The sequence below is a fragment of the Canis lupus genome, chromosome 15 (genome assembly GCF_003254725.2).
Source record: "Canis lupus dingo isolate Sandy chromosome 15, ASM325472v2, whole genome shotgun sequence".
Classification (NCBI taxonomy): Eukaryota; Metazoa; Chordata; class Mammalia; order Carnivora; family Canidae; genus Canis; species Canis lupus.
The window spans coordinates 15,075,158-15,097,697 of NC_064257.1; the positions used below are offsets into that span (position 1 = coordinate 15,075,158).

Sequence of the window (22,540 nt, forward strand, 5' to 3'; positions counted from 1 at the left end):
TCAATCACTCCTTCCAGATACTTGAAGTGAGAAATTTACCTGAGGTTCTAGGATAGGATTAAAAAAAAAAAAAAAAAAAAAAAAAGCACTTCCCTGAGGAGAATAGGGATCAGGGTTAATGCTACTTCCTCCATGGGACTCTCAGGATGAATTTTATTCACTGGGATCACCTTACCTTTTTGAGTGTCCCTTCCACCTATTCTATAGGTCTCCTCAATGGACTCTGCCCTCACTCCTTGCCTTGCTCCTCAATCATTCCATTGTACCCTCTTGAACTTCAATTCTGAGATCTTCAAATATACCTCTCCTATACATGTATATCTTCAGCTGGAGGAAAAAGATAAAGTGGAGAGAATGCGAGAAGTGGGCTGACCAGGACATAAGTGCATGAGGAAGAGAGAAATACACAGGCAAAAATGGTGTAAAAATGGTTAAATCTGTAATGTGAGCATCACTGAGTAAAAAATTTTAAAGCTAGATTAATTCTCATGAATGTAACATTACAAAATAGGCATCAATTTCCCTTAGCCAGCAGCAGTGACACACAATTAGATATTTTAATTCTATGCCTAAAGCATTACCGTTCAGAAAAAGTAAGGCAGGTAACTGAAAAGTTGCAAAATCCAGCAGCTAGAATCGGGAGTGCTCCTGCTCTGAGACAGAATCAAGTACCCAGGAAAAGAAGAGGTGAGGCACAAATGGGAAGGGGGAGGGAGTTGAGGTGATGTAAGACTAAGTAGAAGAAAGTCTGGCAATTAAGAGAAAGGAAGTCGTTTGACATTGGAAAGTGCCTGGCATGTAAGATGAGAACCTGGCAAGGGATGGACAGGTGACGAATCAATTCCAACAGATCTTGCCTGCCATTATCTGGGCTTTGGAAATAAGTTGATGAGGCTTGGATTTAATAAATATTAAAATTCTAAAAACACTTAACTGCTGAGGGAGGCTGTGTAGCAATCACCGTATGAATAGATTTCTAAGGCTAGACTAGACACCCATCTATTATGGATGGTTTGAGACTAACACATCCATCCTGCTACCACAAAGAGAATTTAATGACCCTGCAGGCCTTCCTTCCAAACTTCTAAAAAGCTGAGGTGGGTGGAGGGAGGGAGGTTAAATGGTGCTAACTTTCATTCTGTGGTTTTATCACAGATTCCCTGCCATTAATTCAGATACAGTTGATGAGCATTTTCTCTGAACAAAAGAAAAGATTTAGTTGTCCGTCTTTTCATGAACATTGCTGTCCAAACTTTATATACCTTTTTATACAGTTATCTCCCTACATTTATATATCCCCAAACATGGTAAAGTTCTACTAGATAAGTTTATTTGTAATTTTTAATAACTTGAACAGGGGCTGGGTTAAAATTGAACTTTGCCTAGCAAACCCTTTCCATCGTAGATTAAAATTTATATTTTAAACAAAATCTGGATTTAGAATGACAAATTTCCTTGAAGACTTTAAAGCAGTGTCTTATGACAGGAAACTAAAGTGATGATCACCCTCTGCGAAAATATTTTTAGGAAAGAGTGTCTGTTCTTATATTTATCTCCCTACTAGACTATGAATTGAAGCCCATGAAGGCAGGGGCTTTTTGGTTTGTTTACTGGGTGTTCCTGCCATTTAGCTCAGGCTGGCACATAAAGGACGCACAGTGAGTTTTCTGATAAAATCAATCAGTGGAAAACTTGGTGGGATTTTGAAGCCCTGTCTTAGGACATGGTGGGAACTATCTTATATTAGGAAGTTTTACTTAGGTTTTTATCCAGGTTCCCCTGGTTACTGAGAAATGTGTAATCTAGGACAAACCACTCAACCTTGGAGTCTCAGTTTTCTCATTTGTAAAGTAAGGATAGTAATAGTACCTATGACCCAGAGTTATTGTGAGGATTTAGTGAGCTAATGTACTGTCCTATAGATTTCAAGTCATCTATAAAGCAGGGTTTTCTATTATTTACAATAGCTCAGACATGCAAGCAACCCAAGTGTCTAGTGTCTATCTATAGGTGAATGGATAAAGAAGATATATATATATATATATACACACACACACATATATATTTTATCCATCTATATACCATATACTATATAGTATACATATATATAGCTGAATAACACAAAACAGTACATTGATTGTGAGGAGCACTGAGTATATAGTTGTTGAATCATATTGTACACCTGAAACTAATATAATACTGTATATTAATTATACTTAATTAATGTGTTATAAGTGCAAAGATAGACAAATAGATCTGTGGAACAGAAGAAAGAGACCAAAAATAGACTCTTGCGAATATGGAATGTGATAAATGATGAAGATGAACTTGCTTGCCAAGGAATAGGTTATTAAGTGGTGCTGGAGCATTTGATTGAAAAAAATTACCATCTTATACCATTCATAAAAACTTTTAGAAGAAAATATGGGAAAATATCTTCATCATCTCAGGGTATGAAGGATTTCTTAGTTTTTATATATTTTTAAAGAGATTTATTTATTTGAGAGAGAGATAGAGCAGGGGGAGGGACAGAGGGATCTCATTACCCTGAGATCATGACCTGAGCTGAAATGTTGGACATTTAACTGACTGAGTTGGACGTTTAATTGACTGAGCCACCCAGGTGCCCCAAATATGAAGGATTTCTTAAACAGGACATGAAAAGCACAAAACATGAAGAAAAGTGTTTATTCTTTTTGTGTTAAAAATGATGTACATCAGGGGCTTTATAGACAAAGTGAAAAGCTAAGTGGCAGATTGGAAGAAATTGCTTATGACCCAAATGTCCAACAAAAGATACACATTTAGAATATAATGAAGTACTAATCAGCATCAAAATGCTGACTGTGTTAGTTTCCTGGGCCTACTGTAACAGATTACCACAAACAGAATAACTTAAAAAACAGAAATTTATTTTCTCACAGTCCTGGAGACTAGAAGTTCAAAGTCAAGGTTTCACAAGGCTGATTGGCTCTAAGGAAGAATCATTCAATGTCTCTCTCCTAGCCTCTGGTGGTGGCTATCAATCCTTGACATTTCTTGGCTTGTAGCTGCATCACTCCAGTTTCTGCCTCTGTCTTTACCTGGCCTTAATTCCCTGTGTCTCCATCTGTATCTTCACATGGGCTTCTTAGGCCACCAGTCATTGTATTGGAGGCCCACTCTAATCTAGTATGACTTCATCTTAACTTGATTACATCTGCAAAGACTGTACTTTTTTTTTATATAAGATTTTATTTATTTATTCATGAGAGATACAGAGAAAGAGAGAGCAGCATAGACACAGGCAGAGGGAGAAGCAGGCTCCACGTAGGGAGCCTGATATGGGACTCAATCCCAGGTCTCCAGGATCAGGCCCTGGGCTGAAGGTGGAGCTAAACCGCTGAGTCACCCGGGCTGCCCAAAGACTGTACTTCTAAGTAAGGTCTATTTTGACGTTCTGGTGAAACACTATTCAACCCCCTACAGTCTGCCATCTGATCCTCCAAATTCACATCTGTGCCATATGCAAAAAAACACTTATCCCATCCTAACATCCCCCAAAGTCTAATTTAATTAATTAATTAATTAATGTCTTCATGAGAGACACACACAGAGAGAGGCAGAGACACAGGCAGAGGGAGAAGTAGGCTCCATGCAGGGAGCCTGACGTGGGACTCAATCCTGGGACTCTGCATCCCCCAAAGTCTTAATTTACTCTGGTATCAACACTAAACCTCAAATCTCATAATATAAATAATCTAAATCAGGTATTAGTGAGACTCTGGGTATGGTGTACCCTGAACCAAAATTCTTCTCCATCTATGACCTCTGAACCTAGAAAACAAGTTGTCTGATTCCAAAATACAATGGTGAGACAGACATAAGATGGATACTTCCAGTCTGAAGGGAGAAAATGGAAGGAATAAGAGAAACTTGTCTCAAGCAAGTTCAAAACTTAACAGGAAAATTCCATTTAGTTTCAAGACCTGAGAATCATTCTTTGTGGCTTGATCCTTCCTTTGGGCTGGAGGAGGCCTCTTTAGCGGGTGCATCTGGATCTATCTCTTTGTTCTCTGCCTCTGTGTCTACAGTACTGCCGGAATCATTCTTCCTTTTACTTGAAGCATAGCACATATTTGTAGTTAAGTACAGCTCATTTCCTGCCATTTCCTTCAAAGTGGAATCTTTGAAGTCTGACAGCCTTCCTCATTTAGTTGTATCTCTGGCCCCTTTATCCAAACTGGTAGTGTTTCTACTGATATACTATTCTCAAAAAAATATGTTGATCTTCCATATACATCAAGGGGATACACACCATTACATAAGAGAGTTCTCCAAAGATCCTTGGACCCATTTCTTTTTTTTTTTTTTTTAAGATTTTATTTATTCATTCATGAGAGACACACACAGAGAGAGAGAGAGGCAGAGGGAGAAGCAGGCTCCACGCAGGGAACCCGATGTGAGACTCGATCCCAGGACCCCGGGATCACGACCTGGGCTGAAGATAGGTGCTCAACTGCTGAGCCACCCAGGCGCCCATGGAAGAACCCATTTCTATTCCTGGATTCTGCTGAGATGGTTGATTAGAACCATAAGTCACAAATTTAACCTCCTCAGCAAAAGTTTATCTAGCTACACTCTTGGTTCTGTTTCCAGAGCACACTATCTGGATAGGCTGAGAAATCTCTAAATCATCAAGTGCTGGTTCCTTTTTGTTTAATATTTCCTTCCTCAATTTATCTATTTCCTCTCACATTATACTATAAGCAATAAGGAGAAATGAAGCCACACTTTCACACTTTCCATACTTTTCTTGGAAATTGTTTGAACTAAATATCTAAGTTCATTGCTTACAATTTCTACTTTGCACCCAACAGTAAAACACAATTCAGTCAAGTTCTTTGCCATTGTATAACAAGGATTGCTTTTCTTCCAGTGTCCAGTAATAGGTTTCTCATTTCCTCTGAGATCTCATCAGGAGCACCTTAGTCTCCATATTTCCAAAACGATCTCTTCAAGGAAATCTAGGCTTTTTCTATCATGTGCCTCAAAATTTTTCTAGCCTCTACCCATTACCCAATTCCAAAGCTACTTCTATAATTTTAGGTATTTGTTACAGCAGCACTCTACTTCCTAATACTAAAATTTGTATTAATCCGCCTCAATCTTAGGGTTCTCCAGAAATATAGAACAAATATGGGAGATATGAGAGAGGGGAGAGAGAGAGAGAGGCAGGTTGGGAACTTAGGCAGGAGTTGATGCTGCAGTTTTGCACTCTTGAGACAGAATTTCTTCTCAAGGAAGCCTCATATTTTGCTTTTAAAGGCTTTCAACTGATTAGATGACACCCACTTACATTAATGGGAGTAATCTACTTAACATCAACTGATTATTGATGTCAACCACATCTACAAATCTTCAGAGCAATACCTAGATTAGTGTTTGATTAAAAAACTGGGTACTATAGCCTAGTCAAGTTGACATATAAAACTTACCATCACACCAACCATAGAATAATGGACAAATAATAAGAATAGCTAATTCATAAAAGAAGAAACTAAAATAGTCAATAGCATAGTAAATTTATATAACCACTTAGAAATTTAGATTCCTGTGTAAATAGGGGCTGAACAGAAAATGAACCATTGGGATCCCTGGGTGGCGCAGCGGTTTGGTGCCTGCCTTTGGCCCAGGGCGAGATCCTGGAGACCCGGGATCGAATCCCATGTCGGGCTCCCGGTGCATGGAGCCTGCTTCTCCCTCTGCCTGTGTCTCTGCCTCTCTCTCTCTCTCTCTCTCTCTGTGTGTGACTATCATAAAAAAAATATATATATATATATATATATATATAAAGAAAATGAACCATCTTATGTTTTCTAGGTATAAAAGGTTTAATATATGAATTAGGGGCTTATACAACTATTGGAAAGCAGGAGAGTAAAGGTTGGAGAAATTACAATCACAGATTAGATGCTACCAAGAAATTCTCTAGAGCTTGCTGAGAAGGTGCCATAATTATCAAGAACCTGAGAGCCAATTGTCTTAGTCCGCAGAAGTGAAGCAGAAGCAGGTGGTGTTCAAGAGCTTTCTGGGAAACTACTATGGCTTTCATGCCTTCCCACGTATCTGACTGTAATTGACTTCAGAGAATAATAGTATCTCCTCTGCTACTCTCCATTTCATCTTGGAGAATATATCTTTACATGCCTCAGACTACTAGACCCCTGGAAAATTCATCATGTAACAGTCTCCTTAATTTTTATAATGTTTATTTTCTGCCCACGTGTCTTACAAAGGCTTCCAAGGTATTTGCTAAGCAATTTCCTGTTCATTAGGTATAGTGAGCAAGATGTTATCAAGGTAGTGAATCAAATATCTATGGAAGTTGGTTACATAATATGAAAAGATGATATAATCAAAGTTTCTATACAGTCTAGAGTATGACAGAGAATTGGAGAGTTGACACAGACTTGAGACAAGATAATGAAGGTATATTGTTTCTGCTAAGTAAAAGGGCCCTGCTCTGGTTATCTTTGCACATGTGCACGGATCGCCCCCCACCCCCCTTGCACAGTAGAACAAGAGAGAGCAATGCCTTCCTTATCTCTAACAGTTAAGTGCTCCACTTGGCCTCCATCACTCTTATCACACATTGAATTCAGGGAGCCCATTTCAATGACAGCATTTCCCACTGTCTTGCAGAGAATGGCAATACAGAACCTTTTAAAGGCTGCTAGTGCTCCCTTCCCAATGCATTTTTTCAGTCTGGTGAAAGGACTGTATTTTTTTAAAATTTTTTTAAAATTTATTTATGATAGTCACAGAGAGAGAGAGAGAGAGAGAGAGAGAGGCAGAGACACAGGCAGAGGGAGAAGCAGGCTCCATGCTCCGGGAGCGTGACGTGGGATTCGATCCCGGGTCTCCAGGATCGCGCCCTGGGCCAAAGGCAGGTGCCAAACCGCTGCGCCACCCAGGGATCCCAAGGACTGTATTTTTAAGAGACTGCTGTAACTGATCATTTTGCCATCTTCAAACCAGAAGTCCTATCCCTTGCCCTTTTCAAACCACTTAATTTGGCTTTTGTTCCTATTATTCCAATGCTCTTATTAAGATTACCAGTAATCTCATGTTGCTAAATCCAAGGGACATTATAACCTTTAGCAGCATTTAACAATTTCTGTTCTTAGCTTTAATATTGCCATTGTCTTTTGGAGTTCCCTGTACATCTCTGCTTCTTCTCTGTCTTAAGCCTGGCTCTTCCTCCACCATTCATTCTTTAATGTCAAGGTACCTTAGGACTATTTCCTCAGCTCTTGTCTTTTCTTGTCACACAAATCATTCTCCTTAGGTCATCTCATACATCTCAGGTCTTAACTTGGGTTGTACTCTTTTCCTAGAATACTCTTCATCCCCTTGCTGCCTGACTAATTTCTGCAGGTCTTTAGATGTTAGCCTAAATGTCACTTCCTGAGTCTAAGACTTCCTTGATGCCTTGTTAACTAAATTAGGAACCGTTTTTGAGCACTCAGAACTTTCTCTTTACAAAAATTACATTTCTAATTACTTATTCATGTCTCATTTCCTGCTAAGTTGTAAGCACCTTGAGAGCAGGGGCAGTGTTAATACCTAACATAAAGCCTGGCATTGGGGATCCCTGGGTGGCTCAGCGATTTGGCACCGGCCTTTGGCCCAGGGCGCGGTCCTGGAGTCCCGGGATCGAATCCCACGTCACGCTCCCGGAGCATGGAGCCTGCTTCTCCCTCTGCCTGTGTCTCTGCCTCTCTCTAGATCTATCATGAATAAATAAATAAATAAATAAATAAATAAATAAATAAATAAATCTTTAAAAAAAAAAAGCCTGGCATGTAGGTGGTGCTCAATAAATATTTATAGATTATTCATAGATGAATACATAGAAATAAGGATCAGGTTAGATTTCATTTCAGATTCCTAAACATCTGTAGTCTAACCTTATTTGTTGAATAATATATATATTACCCATAATTTATAACACTGTCTTTTTCTTATATACTGTCTATTTCTAGGTAATATTTTCAATCTTATTGCTCTATCTACATGTGAATATGCCAACATTATGCTATTTTTTTTTAATTAATTTTTATTTTAGAGTAATTTTAGATTTACAGAAAAGTTACAAAGAGAATACAGATAGCTCTGGTATACTCCTCACTCAGTTTCCCCCACTGTTAACATTTTACATTAATAACTGTGGTACAGGGCAGCCCGGGTGGCTCAGCAGTTTAGCGCCGCCTTCAGTCCAGGGCCTGATCCTGGAGACCTGGAATCGAGTCCCACATTGGGCTCCCTGGATAGAGCCTGCTTCTCCCTCTGCCTGTGTCTCTGCCCCTCACCCCCTCTCTGTCTCTCATGAATAAATAAATAAAATCTTAAAAAAAAAACCAAAAACAACCCATGGGACATTTGTCAAGACTAAGAAACTAACATTGGTACATTATAATTAGCCAAATGCAAGACTTTGTGTTTCACTCATTTTCCCATTAATGTCCTCTTTCTGTTTTAATCCAGGACATTTAGTTGCTATTACTTCTATTAGTTTCTCTGGTCTATGGTAGTTTCTTAGTCTTTCCTTGTTTCTCATGACTTTGATAGTCTTGATATACTGGCTAAGTATTAGATAAAATATCCCCGAATCTGAGTTTGTCTATTTTTCTCATGATTATACTGGGCTTATGAGCTATTGGAAAGAATATCACAGAGGTCAAATGCCCTTCTCTGCATATCCCATGGGGGGTAAATAATAATCAATGACATCACTGATGATGTTAACTTTCGTCACTTGGTTAAGGTCAAATCTGCCAAGTCTTTTCACTGTAAAGTTACTATTTTTTCTTTTCCCTGCCCTACCTTTCCCCCCACCCATCCTTTCATAGAGAGTAAGTATAGCTTAGCCTTGGAGGGAAGAGGGCAGAAATTAAGCTACACATCCTACTTATGCAATCTCTACATGTTATTTGGAATTATTATTTTTTAAGATATTATTTATTTCTTCATAAGAGTCACAGAGAGAGAGAGAGAGAGAGAGAGAGAGAGAGCCAGAGGGAGAAGCAGGGTCCATGCAGGGAGCCCAATGTGGGACTCCATCCTGGGACCCCGGGATCATGCCCTGGGCCGAAGGCAGGCGCTAAACCGCTGAGCCACCCAGGCGTCCCTGTTATTTGAAATTCTTCTGAGAGTTTTACCACTGTTTTAATTATAGTTTTTAAAGCATTTTAAGTTTCTGTGGAGGGAGAATCTTCACTCATCTTTTATTATGATATTATGTTATAATTAAAAAATTAATTTGATGACAATTAGAACTGCACTTAAAAATACATTAATTCAAGGATTGACATCCAGGAATATGGTAAGTGTATCTATTTAGTCAAATTTTCCTTTATATCTCTAGGAATTATTATATGCTGATAATAAGTTCTGAAAGCACATAAACAGATATGCAAGGATTTATTTTATAGTCAGACACTATAGTCCTGTGACTTAACAGTCTGAAGACTGAAATAATGTCCAGATTGTCCCAGGGAAAAAACTTATCAGAGATATAAAGTTGAGGTTGTTACTGAATTTTGCTACATCAAAGTCAATTATATAGAAAACATGATTACAAAACCCCAAATGAGGTTTGGGGAAAAGGCTGATAAAAACCATACATTCCTTGAGGTCAGGGACCAAGTGTGATTAATGTTTTTATTCTCCACTGCTATGACACATTGGCACACATGAACACTTGTTGAATATCTGTTGAATAAGCAAATAAATCAATGAATAAATATTCACTTAAAGTCTTGGCCTTAAACTCTTGACCACATAAGGTGTGGTTTTTCTTTTATTCAGCCTTAGCGATACTGTTTTTTATTTATTTATTTTTATTCCAGTATATTTAACACGTAGTGTTATATTAGTTTCAGGTGTACAATATAGTGATTCAACATTTCTATACATTACTCAGTGCTCATCATGATAAGTGTACTCTTAATCTCCTTCACCTATTTCACCCATCTTCCCCACCTACCTCTCTTCTGGTAACCATCAGTTTGTTCTCTAAATTAAGAGTCTGGGGCAGCCCCGGTGGCGCAGTGGTTTAGTGCCGCCTGCAGCCCAGGGCCTGATCCTGGAGACCCTGGATTGAGTCCCACGTCGGGCTCCCGGCATGGAGCCTGCTTTTCCCTCCTCCTGTGTCTCTGCCTCTCTCTTTCTATGTCTATCATAAATAAATAAATAGATAAATAAATAAATAAATAAATCTTTAAAAAATTGTTTAACAGTAAACTCTATCCCCAACATGCAGCTTGAACTCATGAGCCTGAGATCAAGAGTTGTATGCTCTACTGACTAAGCCAGCCAGGCATCCGTTTCTTGTGTTTTTGATTTTTAGCTATTCTGACAGGTTTAAAATAATAGCTCATGGTGTTTTTTTTTTTTTTTTTTAAGATTTTACTTTTAAACAATCTCTACACCCAACCTGGGGGTTGAACTCACAACCCTAAGATCAAGTGTCAGATGTTCTTCTGACTGAGCCAGCCAGGCACCCCCTCATAGTGGTCTGGATTTGCATTTCCCTGATGGTGAATGATATTGAGCATCTTTTCATGTGTCTGTTGGTCATCTGTATGTCTTTGGAGAAAAGTCTGTTCATGTCTTCTGCCCATTTTTAAAAAGATTTTATTTATTCATAAGAGACAGAGAGAGAGAGTGGCAGAGACATAGGCAGAGGGAAAATCAGACTCCCTGGAGGGAGCCTGATGAGGGACTCAGGACTTGACAGGACACTGGGATCATGACTTGAGCCAAAGGCAGGTGCTCAACCACTGAGCCACCCAGGCATCCCCTTCTGCCCATTTTTGATGTTGAGTTGTATACCAAAGATGTGTTTTGATCATTGTGTGGATCATGATCATTGATCATTGATACAACAGCTCCCGTGGATGATTAATTTTATAGCCTTATAAGATTTGAATGACTTGTCACAAGCTTTTTACATTCAAGTTTAAATGATGACAGAGTCACTAGAAATGGCATCAATCTAACAGCATTGAAAGTATGCTTACTATTAGCCAACACATTGAAATATAATCCTATAGAAGATTACATTTAAAAAGCAGAATATAAAATCACATCCAGGCCATGATTATAATGATAAAACAAATCAAGCTTACACATAGTAACAGGCATATATTGTTTAGCATCCTTTCTTTATTTTTCCTAAGAGCACATATTTAAAAAGAAATTTTTTTTTAGATTTTCTTTATTTGAGAGAGAGAGCGAGCACTAGCAGGGGAAGCGAAGGGGCAGAGGGAGAAGCAGGCTCCTCGCTGAGCAGGGAGCCCAACAGTGGGCTCAATCCCAGGACCATGAGATCATGACCTGAGCTAAAAGCAGAGGATCAACCAACTGAGCCACCCAGTTGTTCTAGAGCATCTTTTTTTTTTTTTTTTAAGATTTATATATTTACTTGAGAGACTGTGCAGGATTGCATGCGGGGGTGGGGTGGGGAGAGTCTCAAGTCAACTCCACACTGAGTGTAGAGCCTCACATGGGGCTCTATCTCAGAATCCTGAAATCAGGACCCGAGCAAAACAAAGAGTTGAACACTTAACCAACTGCACCACCCAGGCACCCCTCCTACATTTTTTTAAAAAATATTTTATTTATTTACTCATGAGAGACACACAGAGAGAAGCAGAGACACAGGCAGAGGGAGAAGCAGGCTCCCCACAGGAAGCCCCATGTGAGACTTGATCCTGGACCCTGGGATCACTCCCGAAGCCCAAGGCAGACGCCCAAATGCTGAGCCACCCAGGCGTCCCCTACATTTTGTTTTTAAGGAAACTACTTCTCACCAGTTCTCAGCCATGTAGGTGGGTCCTGATAATTCAGGTCAATCTGAACTTCATCTCCCTGGCCATAGTGGTTGGTTTATGGATGGGCAGGTAACCGAAAGAGAGCCTATTTGCTAGGGCTTGATGAGGTATCAGGATGTGGGATCTAGAACTTCTGCAGCTGTTTTGCTATCATTCTGGGAGGGACTGGAACTCCCTAAAGTTACCATGTTGCACCTGAGGATAAAGCAACATAGCAGTAGGTAGAATAGAGTAGATGAAGGAAACCTGGTACTTCCTTGGTGATTTAGTTTGAGCTACTGGGTCAAGACTCATCTGAAGTAATACTTTTCAGCAATTCCTTTATCATTTAGTCATTTGCAAGAGAAATATCTAATAGGTATTTCGGACAGGAAACATGGAAATAGAGTTTTTGGGGCAGCCCTGGTAGCTCACTAGTTTAGCGCCACCTTTAGCCCAGGGCGTGATCCTGGAGACCCAGGATTGAGTCCCATGCCGGGCTCCCTGCATGGAGCCTGCTTCTCCCTCTGCCTGAGTCTCTGCCTCTCTCTCTCTCTGTGTCTCTCATGAATAAATAAATAAAATCTTAAAAAAAAAAAAAGAGTTTTGATTTGTTGCCATGGTGGGATTGAGGTAATTTTTCTTTTTTAAAATTTCTACTAATATTTTTCATATAACTCATAACTGATAAGGTTTTCTGGATGTTGGTTTAAAAAAAACCCCTCAAAATATAAAAGGTCTCAATAGGCATAGTGTTGTAAATGTATATTTACAAGATAGCATTCATTGTAAATATTATGACAATTCTCTTAATTCTCTTCTACATTAGGCATGAACAAGTAGAGGGCTCAGTGTTAGACCACATGCTTTCAGAATGGAAGCAAGGCCATTTCACAAGTGCATATGGTAAATATACAGCTTACTGGTCATCTACTATGTAGCACTTTTCAAATCTTAATAGAAAAAACTGGAGACTATAAAAATTAAATCTGGGTTGATTGATTTTACCTAGTGTTGGTACACTAGAGAATAGAATGAGACGGCACAATAGACATTTCATAAGGAACCATATTTCTTCATTTTCCTCTCAGATCCCTGCATTGCTGCCAACTCTGCTGAACACCAACTCTACCTCTCAGGAGTCAAGGGCTGAGCCTCACTCTGTAGCATCCTCCTTTATAAAGTATGATGAAAGGTAATCCCTTACCTCCTTCAACTGTTGAAGAGCTGCATTTCAAAGATCCTTTTGGTTTCTGATTACTCAAGAAAGAAGGGCAATACAAGACAGAAGAAAGACTCTAGAGACAGAGAGAGGAATGAAAGTGTCAAGAGCTTCTTTAAGTGGGAATGCTTAAAGTGAAGGGAACTAAGAAATGACAAAAATACTTAAAGTCTTCACAAAGACTAAACAGTTTATAAAGGCAACACAAACATCTTTAAAACATTATTGGAGTATATTAACTAACTAGAATTTTTTTTTTAATTTTTCTATTTATTATTTATGATAGTCACACAGAGAGAGAGAGAGAGGCAGAGACACAGGCAGAGGGAGAAGCAGGCTCCATGCACTGGGAGCCCGACGTGGGATTCGATCCCGGATCTCCAGGATCGCGCCCTGGGCCAAAGGCAGGCGCCAAACCGCTGCGCCACCCAGGGATCTCAACTAACTAGAATTTAAATAAAAGCCTAAAAATTTTATTGGATTTTGTTAATACTGTCCCCAAAATACAGTATAAATATATTCAACTAACAGAGTAACTATGAGTGAAGAAAAGACAAGACTTTGTAGTAATTTCAATTCCTCACTTTGTATGTGGACATTAGCCAAGGTGCCTTTTGGATGTACTGAGGAGCAGAGCCACTCTACCCTCTCTAAGGGCTATGTGTTCATCTTATTTATGGCCATCATACTGGGCACTTTGAGGTTATGTCTGATTCAATCAGTTTGATTCCAGCACCAAAGCCTTTATCACTTCTCACTGAATCAATATCTCTATAAATATTTATGTTTAAAATACTTAAATATTTAGCTTCTGTATAAAAACCACAGAGCAAAAACCTGCATCTACTTGAACTAAAACCTGAAGAATATAGTGAATAGTTTTAGTGAGTCATAGAATTTGTAGGTATCTGAAAATGTGAGGTTTCTCTTGGTTTGTTTAAAGAAGTTTCTTTCTTTTTTTTTTTTTTTTTTAAGACTTTATTTATTCACGAGAGACACCCACACACAGAGAAAGAGAGGCAGAGGGAGAAGCAGGCTCCATGCAGGGAGCCCGACCGTGGGACTGGATCCCAGGTCTCCAGGATCAGGTCCTGGGCTGAAGGCAACTCTAAATCGCTGAGCCACCCGGGCTGCCCTCATGTTTTTAACAACATAAATTTTATCATTTATCTCAAGCTTCCCCGTGGCCCCACCTGCACCCAATTTCCCTTCTCAAAATAACATATAACAGCACTTTGATTTTATTCAGGTATTTGAAAAGCATTTTTTGAGTGCTCATTTTATCCAATCTTGACTTCTAATTACTAAGTCTGCTGAAGGGTATGGATAGGCAAACAGACAATTTCTATACAAAGTAACAGTGATAAGAACACTATGCTGTTTTAGCTCAGGAGAGGGAAAGGTTCCCAGGCCACAGGATAGGACAGAATAAATGAGAATTACTCAAGTAAAGAAAGGGAGAAGGGCCTTCTGAGGAAACAGCTGTACAGACTTGAGATTTAAGTTCAGGGAACTAGGTGCTTGTTGCTAATTTAGCAAGGCCAAATCATAGCTAGAGACAGTGGATCAAGGAGTAGTGAAAAAAATCACTTTACTCATTGTTTTTTAAACTGTACAAGACTCTTTATTGAGTCACTAAAACAATGTATTTTCTGAAAATGGATAAAATAGAATAGAAAATACCAGTATGCGGGGATCCCTGGGTGGCTTAGCGGTTTGGCACCTGCCTTTGGCCCAGGGCGTGATCCTGGAGTCCTGGGATCAAGTCCTGCATTGGGCTCCCGGCATGGAGCCTGCTTCTCCCTCCTCCTGTGTCTCTGCCCCTCTCTCTCTCTCTCTCTCTCTCTATGTCTATCATAAATAAATAAATCTTTAAAAAAAAGAAAATACCAGAATGCTTCACACGCAGTAAGGCTAAGTATAGGTATGTCAATCTGTTGTTTTATAGTCGTGTTTATAGTGTATAGTGTGTACGTGTGGTGTGTGCGTGTGCCAGGTCATAATGTAAAATGTATTTCTTAGAATGGGATATGGTAAAAAAAATTGAAAGTCGCTGTTTATAATATAGAACATTTTATTTATAGTTGACAAGGTAGTTTTAGGTATCCTTATTACATGGCCCTGCTTCCATATTTTATTTGTCATTTATTCACTTGTCAAATATTTATCAAATACATATTCAAATGTTACTTCTTTAGGAAGTGTTCCCCCAAACCCTAGGCTGCAGAAAGAGCTTTTGTTATATGCCATCTTGTGAATATGGGGGCAGCAATGAAATGACTGCTCCTTCTCAAAAAAAGGACTATTAAGAGTAAGGCAGACTGACAGCTAGCTGTTAACTCCTTCAGTTCCACCTCAGCTTTTGAGAGGAGGTTACACTCTTTTCCCATGGCTTCAGCCAGTGACTAAGATTGTGGTTTAAGAGACTGGCTTTTCTGCCCATGTAGAAATCCTGTAAGGTGCAGTCTTTTCTTCAGAGCCTCCCATTGGACTGGCAAAGACTTTGACAGATTTGTATTGCAATTCTCATTGCCTCTCTTGTCCAATCCTGCTTGCTTCTCTTCCCTTTTCCTTTAATAGGTCTTACTCTCAATAAGCCTTTTGCCTTTCTAACTCTATCTCAGCATTCCTTCCCAGAGGATTCAACTGCTATACTTGTCTTGGTATTGTTGGAAGAAAGAAACTGAAGGGAAAGGCATAAAACCAGGCTGTAGAGGTAAGCAAAGCCACAACACACAGGACTTAATAGGCCACACTAAGTATTTTTTACTTTATCATTAGGGCAGTTGGAAGTCACTGCACATTTTTAAGCATATTGGGGAGAGGTGGGGAAAGTGATCAAATGTAAAATTTAGAAAGACCACTCTGGCTGTTGTATGTTAAAAAGGCTGGAGGCCTATGAGATTGAAGACAAGAAGATCAGTAGGCATGCTATAACTGGAGTCTAAGAAGAGGGAATAGTGTCTTAGATTAGGATGAACCAGAGACAATGAAGATTTGAAAGATATTTAAAAGTAGAATTTCCAAAATTTGGTGGTTTATTGGATATAGGTGGTAAGGGAAATGTAAAAGTCAAGAATGTCTAGATTTTTAGCTTGAGCTATTGTGTGGAAAGTCGTGTCAGACACTGATACAGGGAGTCCTGTGGGAAGCAGGTGTGGGATTTCAACTTGGACATGCAGAGTTTGAGATGCCCCTACAACATCTGAAAGCACTATAGAGAGTTAAATATATTGTTCTGGAGTATGAAGCAAAATTTAGGCTGGAAAAATCCATTTGGGAGCCCTTAGCATATAGATGGGAGCAAATGAGATCACCCAGGAGAGGAATAATGTGTTGAGAGAGGCCTATGACACTGACCTAGGAAGAAACTCCAGCATATAAGGTTCTGGTAGAAGAGAAGAGGTTAGCAAATGAAACTGAGGCCAGGGATATGGAGTCACAAACTTTGAGAGGGTTTTTGATAGGGAGGGGATATCAAATGCTACCTAGTGCCCAAGGAAGATAAGGACCGAAAACTATTCTTTTGTTTTAATAATATGGAGGTCATTGGTGATCTTAGTAAGAGCCATTTCATTTTTTTTAAATATTTTATTTATTCAAGAGACACATACACACACAGAGGGGCAGAGACACAGGCAGAGAGAGAAGTAGGCTCCATGCAGGGAGCCTGATATGGGACTCGATCCCGGGTCTCCAGGATCATGCCCTGGGCCAAAGATAGCACTAAACCACTGAGCCACCCAGGCTGCCCGGTAAGAGCCATTTCAGATGAAGTGGTAGAGGTGGAAGCCAGACTAGAGTGGCCAAAGAATGAGGGAAATGGAAGAAGTTGACACAATTAGTGTCATAATTCTTTCAAGAAATTTGTTTCTGAAGCGGGAGGGAAATAAGGCAGTAATTAGGGAAAATGTGTAATTAAGGTTTTGTGTTTTTTGTTTTTAGGATAGAAGAGACTTGAGTGTGGTTGAAAGTTGATGGAAAGGAGCCAGCAGTGAAGATAGAGAAGAAAGTGATAAAGGCATAAGATTTTTGAGAAAGTGGGATGGTGGGGATTGGGGGCAGGAATTTAGGGCTCAGGTAGAAGAACTGACATTGGAGAGAAGAAATGCCACTTCTTTCTTTGGATTAGGAGGGAGGATAAAAGTGTGGATGTGGATACTAGCAGACCTATAAGTTTAGTGATAGGAAGAATTTTTTGTAATAGGAGATAGGGAAGGTGGAAGGTTGGAGAAGAGTAGAAGAGGAGGTTTAAAATAGTCTTTAGGTAATGGGGAAAATGAGCTCTTTGACCACCAGGGTCTTACTAGGAAATGTGGTGGGCTCAGATAAGTTTTAAACTTTAAAAAAAAATTTAAAATATTTATTTATTTATTCTTGAGAGAGAGAGAGGGAGAGGGAGAGCATGCATGGTTGAGAGAGCAATTGCGGGGAGGGGCAGAGGGAAAGGGAAAGAAAATTTTAAGCAGGCTGTATGCCCAGCATGGAGCCCGATGTGGGGCATGATCTCACAACCCTGAGGTCATGACCTGAGTCTAGATCAAGAGTTGAACTTTTAACCAACTGAGCCACCCAGGTGCCCCACCTACTTTAGAACTTCTTACAAATGGAATCATACTCTTTTGTGTATAGCTTCTTGTACTTAGCATTATGTTCATAAAGTTTACCCATGTTGGTATACGTATCAGGAGTTTGTTTCTTCATATTTCTTTCTTTTTAAAAAATATTAATTAATTAATTCATTCATTCATTCAAGAGAGAAGGAGAGGAAGAGAGAGAGAGTGAGCCGGGGGAGGAGCGGAGGGAGAGGGACAAGCAGACTCTGTGCTGAGTACAGACCCCAGTATGGGGCTTGATCCTATGACCTTGAGATCAGGACCTGAGTCAAAATTGAGAGTCAGATGCTTAACTGAGTTATCCAGGTGCCCATTTCTTCATATTTCTGAGTAATTATAGAAATATGCTGTAATTTGTTTATCCATTCAATAGCTGAAGGACGTTTGGGTTGTTTGCTGTTTGATGCTATTATAAATAAAGCTGCTATGAACATTCATTCCCCTACGGTCTTTTTGTGGCTATGTATTTTTAGTTCTTCTGGCTAAATACTTAGGAGTGAAACTTCTAAATAAAGAATACATTTATGTTTAAAATTGCCTAGCCTTAAGGATCCTTGGGTGGCTCAGCGGTTTAGCGCCTGCCTTTGGCCCAGGGCGTGATCCTGCAGTCCCGGGATCGAGTCCCACGTCGGGGTCCCCGCTTGGAGCCAGTCTCTGCCTCTCTCTCTATGTCTATCATAAATAAATAAATCTTTAAAAAAAAATTGCCTAGCCTTTTCCCAAAGTTTTCCATTTTTAATTCCGACCAACAATGTCTGAGAGTTGTTTGCTGCACATCCTTTTCGATATTTGGTGATGCTAGTTTTAAAATTTTTTTAGCCATTGTAGTGGGTGTTAGTGGTATTTCATGGTGGTTTAAATTAGCATTTTCTTGGTGAGTAATGATGTTGAATACTTTTTCATGTGCATATTGGCCTTTTATATATCTTCCTTTCTGAATGATCTGTGTCAAAGATTTTGCCTATTTATTAACTTTAGGAATCCTTTATATATTTTGAATATAAATCCTTTGTCAGATATATGTTTTATTTATTTATTTATTTTTAAATTATTTTAAATTTTTATTTATTTATGATAGTCACAGAGAGAGAGAGGCGCAGAGACACAGGCAGAGGGAGAAGCAGGCTCCATGCACTGGGGGGCCCGATGTGGGATTCGATCCCGGGTCTACCAGGATCGCGCCCTGGGCCAAAGGCAGGCGCCAAACCACTGCGCCACCCAGGGATCCCAGATATATGTTTTAAGTATATATTCTTTCATATGTGGCTTGCCTATGATTTTCTTAATATTTTTTGATGAACAGAAGTTTTATGTTTTGATGAAGTCTAACTTATTACTTGTTTTCTTTTCTGATTACTGCTTTCTGTGTCATGTCTAAGAAAATTTGCCTGCTCCCATGTCTCCTATTTTTTCTAAAAGTTTTATAGTTTTAGGTTTTACATCTAGGTCTGATGTGAATTAATATTTGTGTGTTGTATGAGGTAGGAGTTGAGATTCATTTTCTTTAAATGGATAATCATCTGTTTAAGCACTATTTATTGAAGGGATTTCCTTTTCCTAATGGATTGGTTTGGTGCCTTTGACTCACCATATACATGCGAGTCTATGTATGAGTTCACTATTCAGTACCATTGATTTATATGTCTTTCCACATATATCCATATATGTCTATATGTCAGCATCACACTGTCTTAATATTAAAGTTTTATAGTAGATATTGAAGTCAGGTAGTATAACTCCTCCAGCTTGTTTCCTTTTCCAGGATTGTTTGGTTCCTTCTAAGTCCTTTGCATTTCCACATACATTTATGAAACTAGTTGTAAATTTCTTAAAACAACAATAACAACAAAAGATACACTTGTATAAACTAATTGAACCAATTTGGAGAGAATTGGCATCTTAATAATATTGAGTCTTTTGGTCCACAAACATGATATATCTCTCTGTTCATTTAGGTTTTCTTTAATTTTTTCTTGGTTTTGTAGCTTTTCATACTTATACTTAAATATTTGATGTTTTTTGATGCTATTGAAATAAAATTATTCTAAATCTCATTTTCTAATTATTTCTACATCATTCATGGAGTTGATCAGATATTCTGAGTAACTATGGGATTCATACTATGGGGGTGTTATAGGGTCCCATGGTTAAGTCCCAGTTTCAGGAAGGTGGTCTAGAGATTGAATACTCTCTAGGAATCAAGGTATTTTTTTAAAAGATTTTATTTATTTATTTGAGAGAGAGCATGAGTGAGAAGGGGCAGAGGGACAAGGAGATTTCTTGCTGAGCGTGGAACCCAATGCTCTCAGGGTCTTGGTCCCAGGATCCTGAGATTGTGACCTGAGCCAAAGTCAGACACTTAACTGACTGGGCCACCCAGGTGCCCCCATCAAGGTATTCTTTTATGGGATTGCGTGAAATTGGGTCACCATAATGGCACTGACATGCTGGTTTTTGATGAAGTAAATTGTTTATACCTATAGAGGTCCTATACAAAACTTTTTCTAAGCTCTAAATTCCCTAGGGGTAGCCCTGACTAGGATTGTGGTTGTCCTTCTTGAAGGAGGAGATAAACAACATGTCAGGGGACTTATCTTCTTTCCTTTGTGGTATCATTCATTCTGGCAAGAACCACTACTCTGTATCTTTCTGAGACCCAAGAGAAGGGTAGTTACTACCTTTCGTTCTTCACCACTATTTCCAGTGAAGCCTCTGAAATTAGTCATCATAGTAAAATAATTTATCCCAATGTTACATTGCATCCTTGGTCAAAAATTTATCCCTTATTTCTATTTAAGTACACATAATTATATGGCCAATATACATTTCAAGAAAGCTGATTCCTTACCCCTGCAGCCTGCTGTCTCTGGCACAGGAACTCATTATATATCTAAAGTGTGGTTGAGCCTAGTTGAGCTTTATTCTGACCGTGTCACATTGAACTTTGGAGACATTTTAAGTCTGTGAAGTTGAGATGGGAACCATTATGAAAAGCTAATATGAATGTTCTGTTTACTCATGGCTTTTATATAATTTATTCATGCTCTTTTAGGCTAGCAAAATAATTCCCATGTTATTTTAGTATTTCTAATTAACCAAAGTGAACATCATTGATGAGTGACAGGGCCTCTCAACTGAAGGATGCCTTTGTGCTGAAATCAGCACCACTCTGGCAGCAAAGGAAAGACTCTAAGCCTGTTTTTATACACTGACAAGTAACTGTCTAGATTCTTCTTTTTTTTTTTTTTTTTTTTTTATGACAGTCACAGAGAGAGAGAGGCAGAGACACAGGCAGAGGGAGAAGCAGGCTCCATGCACTGGGAGCCCGATGTGGGATTCGATCCCGGGTCTCCAGGATCGCGCCCTGGGCCAAAGGCAGGCGCCAAACTGCTGCACCACCCAGGGATCCCAACTGTCTAGATTCTTATCTGCTCTTAGTTTTTGTTCCTGGGAGGAAAAAGATGGTGATTTTTTCCAGATCTGAATATGTCTTCAACCTATATTTTAAAATGTTTACTCTCAAAAAAATGTTTACTCTCATAAGAACTTGTAGCCTAAAAGGCAACTAACTGCATTTGATATAACTACAAAGTAATTAGCTGGCTAGATATTTTCCATAAGGAATCCTGATATCATCATGGACAGCACTCTACCCACCATATGGGTAACATGTTGGAAGGGCATCTGCATGGGCAACAATGGGAGAGTTATGGTTTGAACCTAAGAAGGATAACTAATAAATAATTTAGTTATAAATAGATGTGGGAAGTTGAATAACATAGCTTAGGGGCCCCCAAAAGATACATCCTCTAATGTGTAAATCATGAAGTGTAACATTAGCCAAAATAAAGGTATGAACTTACTAAATTCATTGATTCTAGATGTAGTTTTTATTCCAAAAGTTTTTGATATATTCTTTGATGAGTTTATTACTTGTCTATATCTCCTTCTTCAGATCTTTGACTTTAGACCAAGAAGAATAAGCTTACTGTAAATACATGATCATTCCTAGAAGCTCCCCATGATTTATAGGACTTCATTATGTTTCTGTTTTTTTTTTATAGCACTATTTCTCCATTTTCTTTGAACTTAAAGGCTCCTGTTATCACTAAGAATGACTGCCAGTGAATTTTAATAGTTGTTAGCTCTTTAAAAAATAGTTACTTGTTCTGTAAACCCTCTTCCCAAAATTTTATTATTTTATTTTTTAAAATAAAAAAATTTATTTATTTATTCATGAGAGACACACAGAGAGAGGCAGAGACATAGGCAAAGGGAGAAGCAGGCTCCTCCAGGGAGCCTGATGTGGGACTTGATCCCCCTACCAGGGATCATACCCTGAGCCCATGCCAGATGCTCAACCACTGAGCCACCCAGGCATCCCTATTATTTGGAATTCTTCTGAGAGTTTTACCACTGTTTTAATTATAGTTTTTGTTTTTGTTTTAATTATAGTTTTTAAAACATTTAAAGTTTCTGTGGAGGGAGAATCTTCACTCATTTTTTTATTTTATATTCCTCAAAATTATTTTATATTCCTTCCTCAAAATTTTAGCTGTTAGTCCAAAATCAATATTCTTCCTACATGGGGTAGCTGAGAAATTAAAACCTATTAGGTTCCCTCTTCTCAAACTCCATGTCCCCTTATATTTTCAGCATTTAAAAAAAGGTCATATTGACTTGGGAAAGTGTGACCTGACACTGGTGGAGAAAACTGGTAAGAGTGGGTAGCATGTGTTAGTGACAGTGAGAGACTGCTTTATGCTGCCTGCCTGGTTTAGATGGTGGAGTAGAGGGGAGAACTTCCTGAGCAGTGGTAAACCTCTTGCTATCCCCTTCTTCCT

The 22,540-nt window shown here is 38.9% G+C and overlaps 1 long non-coding RNA gene across 4 annotated transcripts in view; it reads right to left on the reverse strand.

The window, feature by feature from the left end:
* Positions 1-22,540, reverse strand: part of LOC112642591 (uncharacterized) — a 67,090-nt gene that overhangs the window by 21,775 nt on the left and 22,775 nt on the right. The window contains exons 3-4 of one of the 4 annotated variants that reach the window (XR_007402495.1): positions 13,066-13,156; positions 10,031-10,219 (exon numbers count right to left, since the gene is read on the reverse strand). The exons of 2 other annotated variants lie outside the window; for them this stretch is intronic. This is a non-coding gene — a long non-coding RNA (uncharacterized LOC112642591). The remainder of the gene's footprint in view (positions 1-10,030; positions 10,220-13,065; positions 13,157-22,540) is intronic. One more of the 4 variants, XR_007402496.1, reaches the window with a different exon arrangement.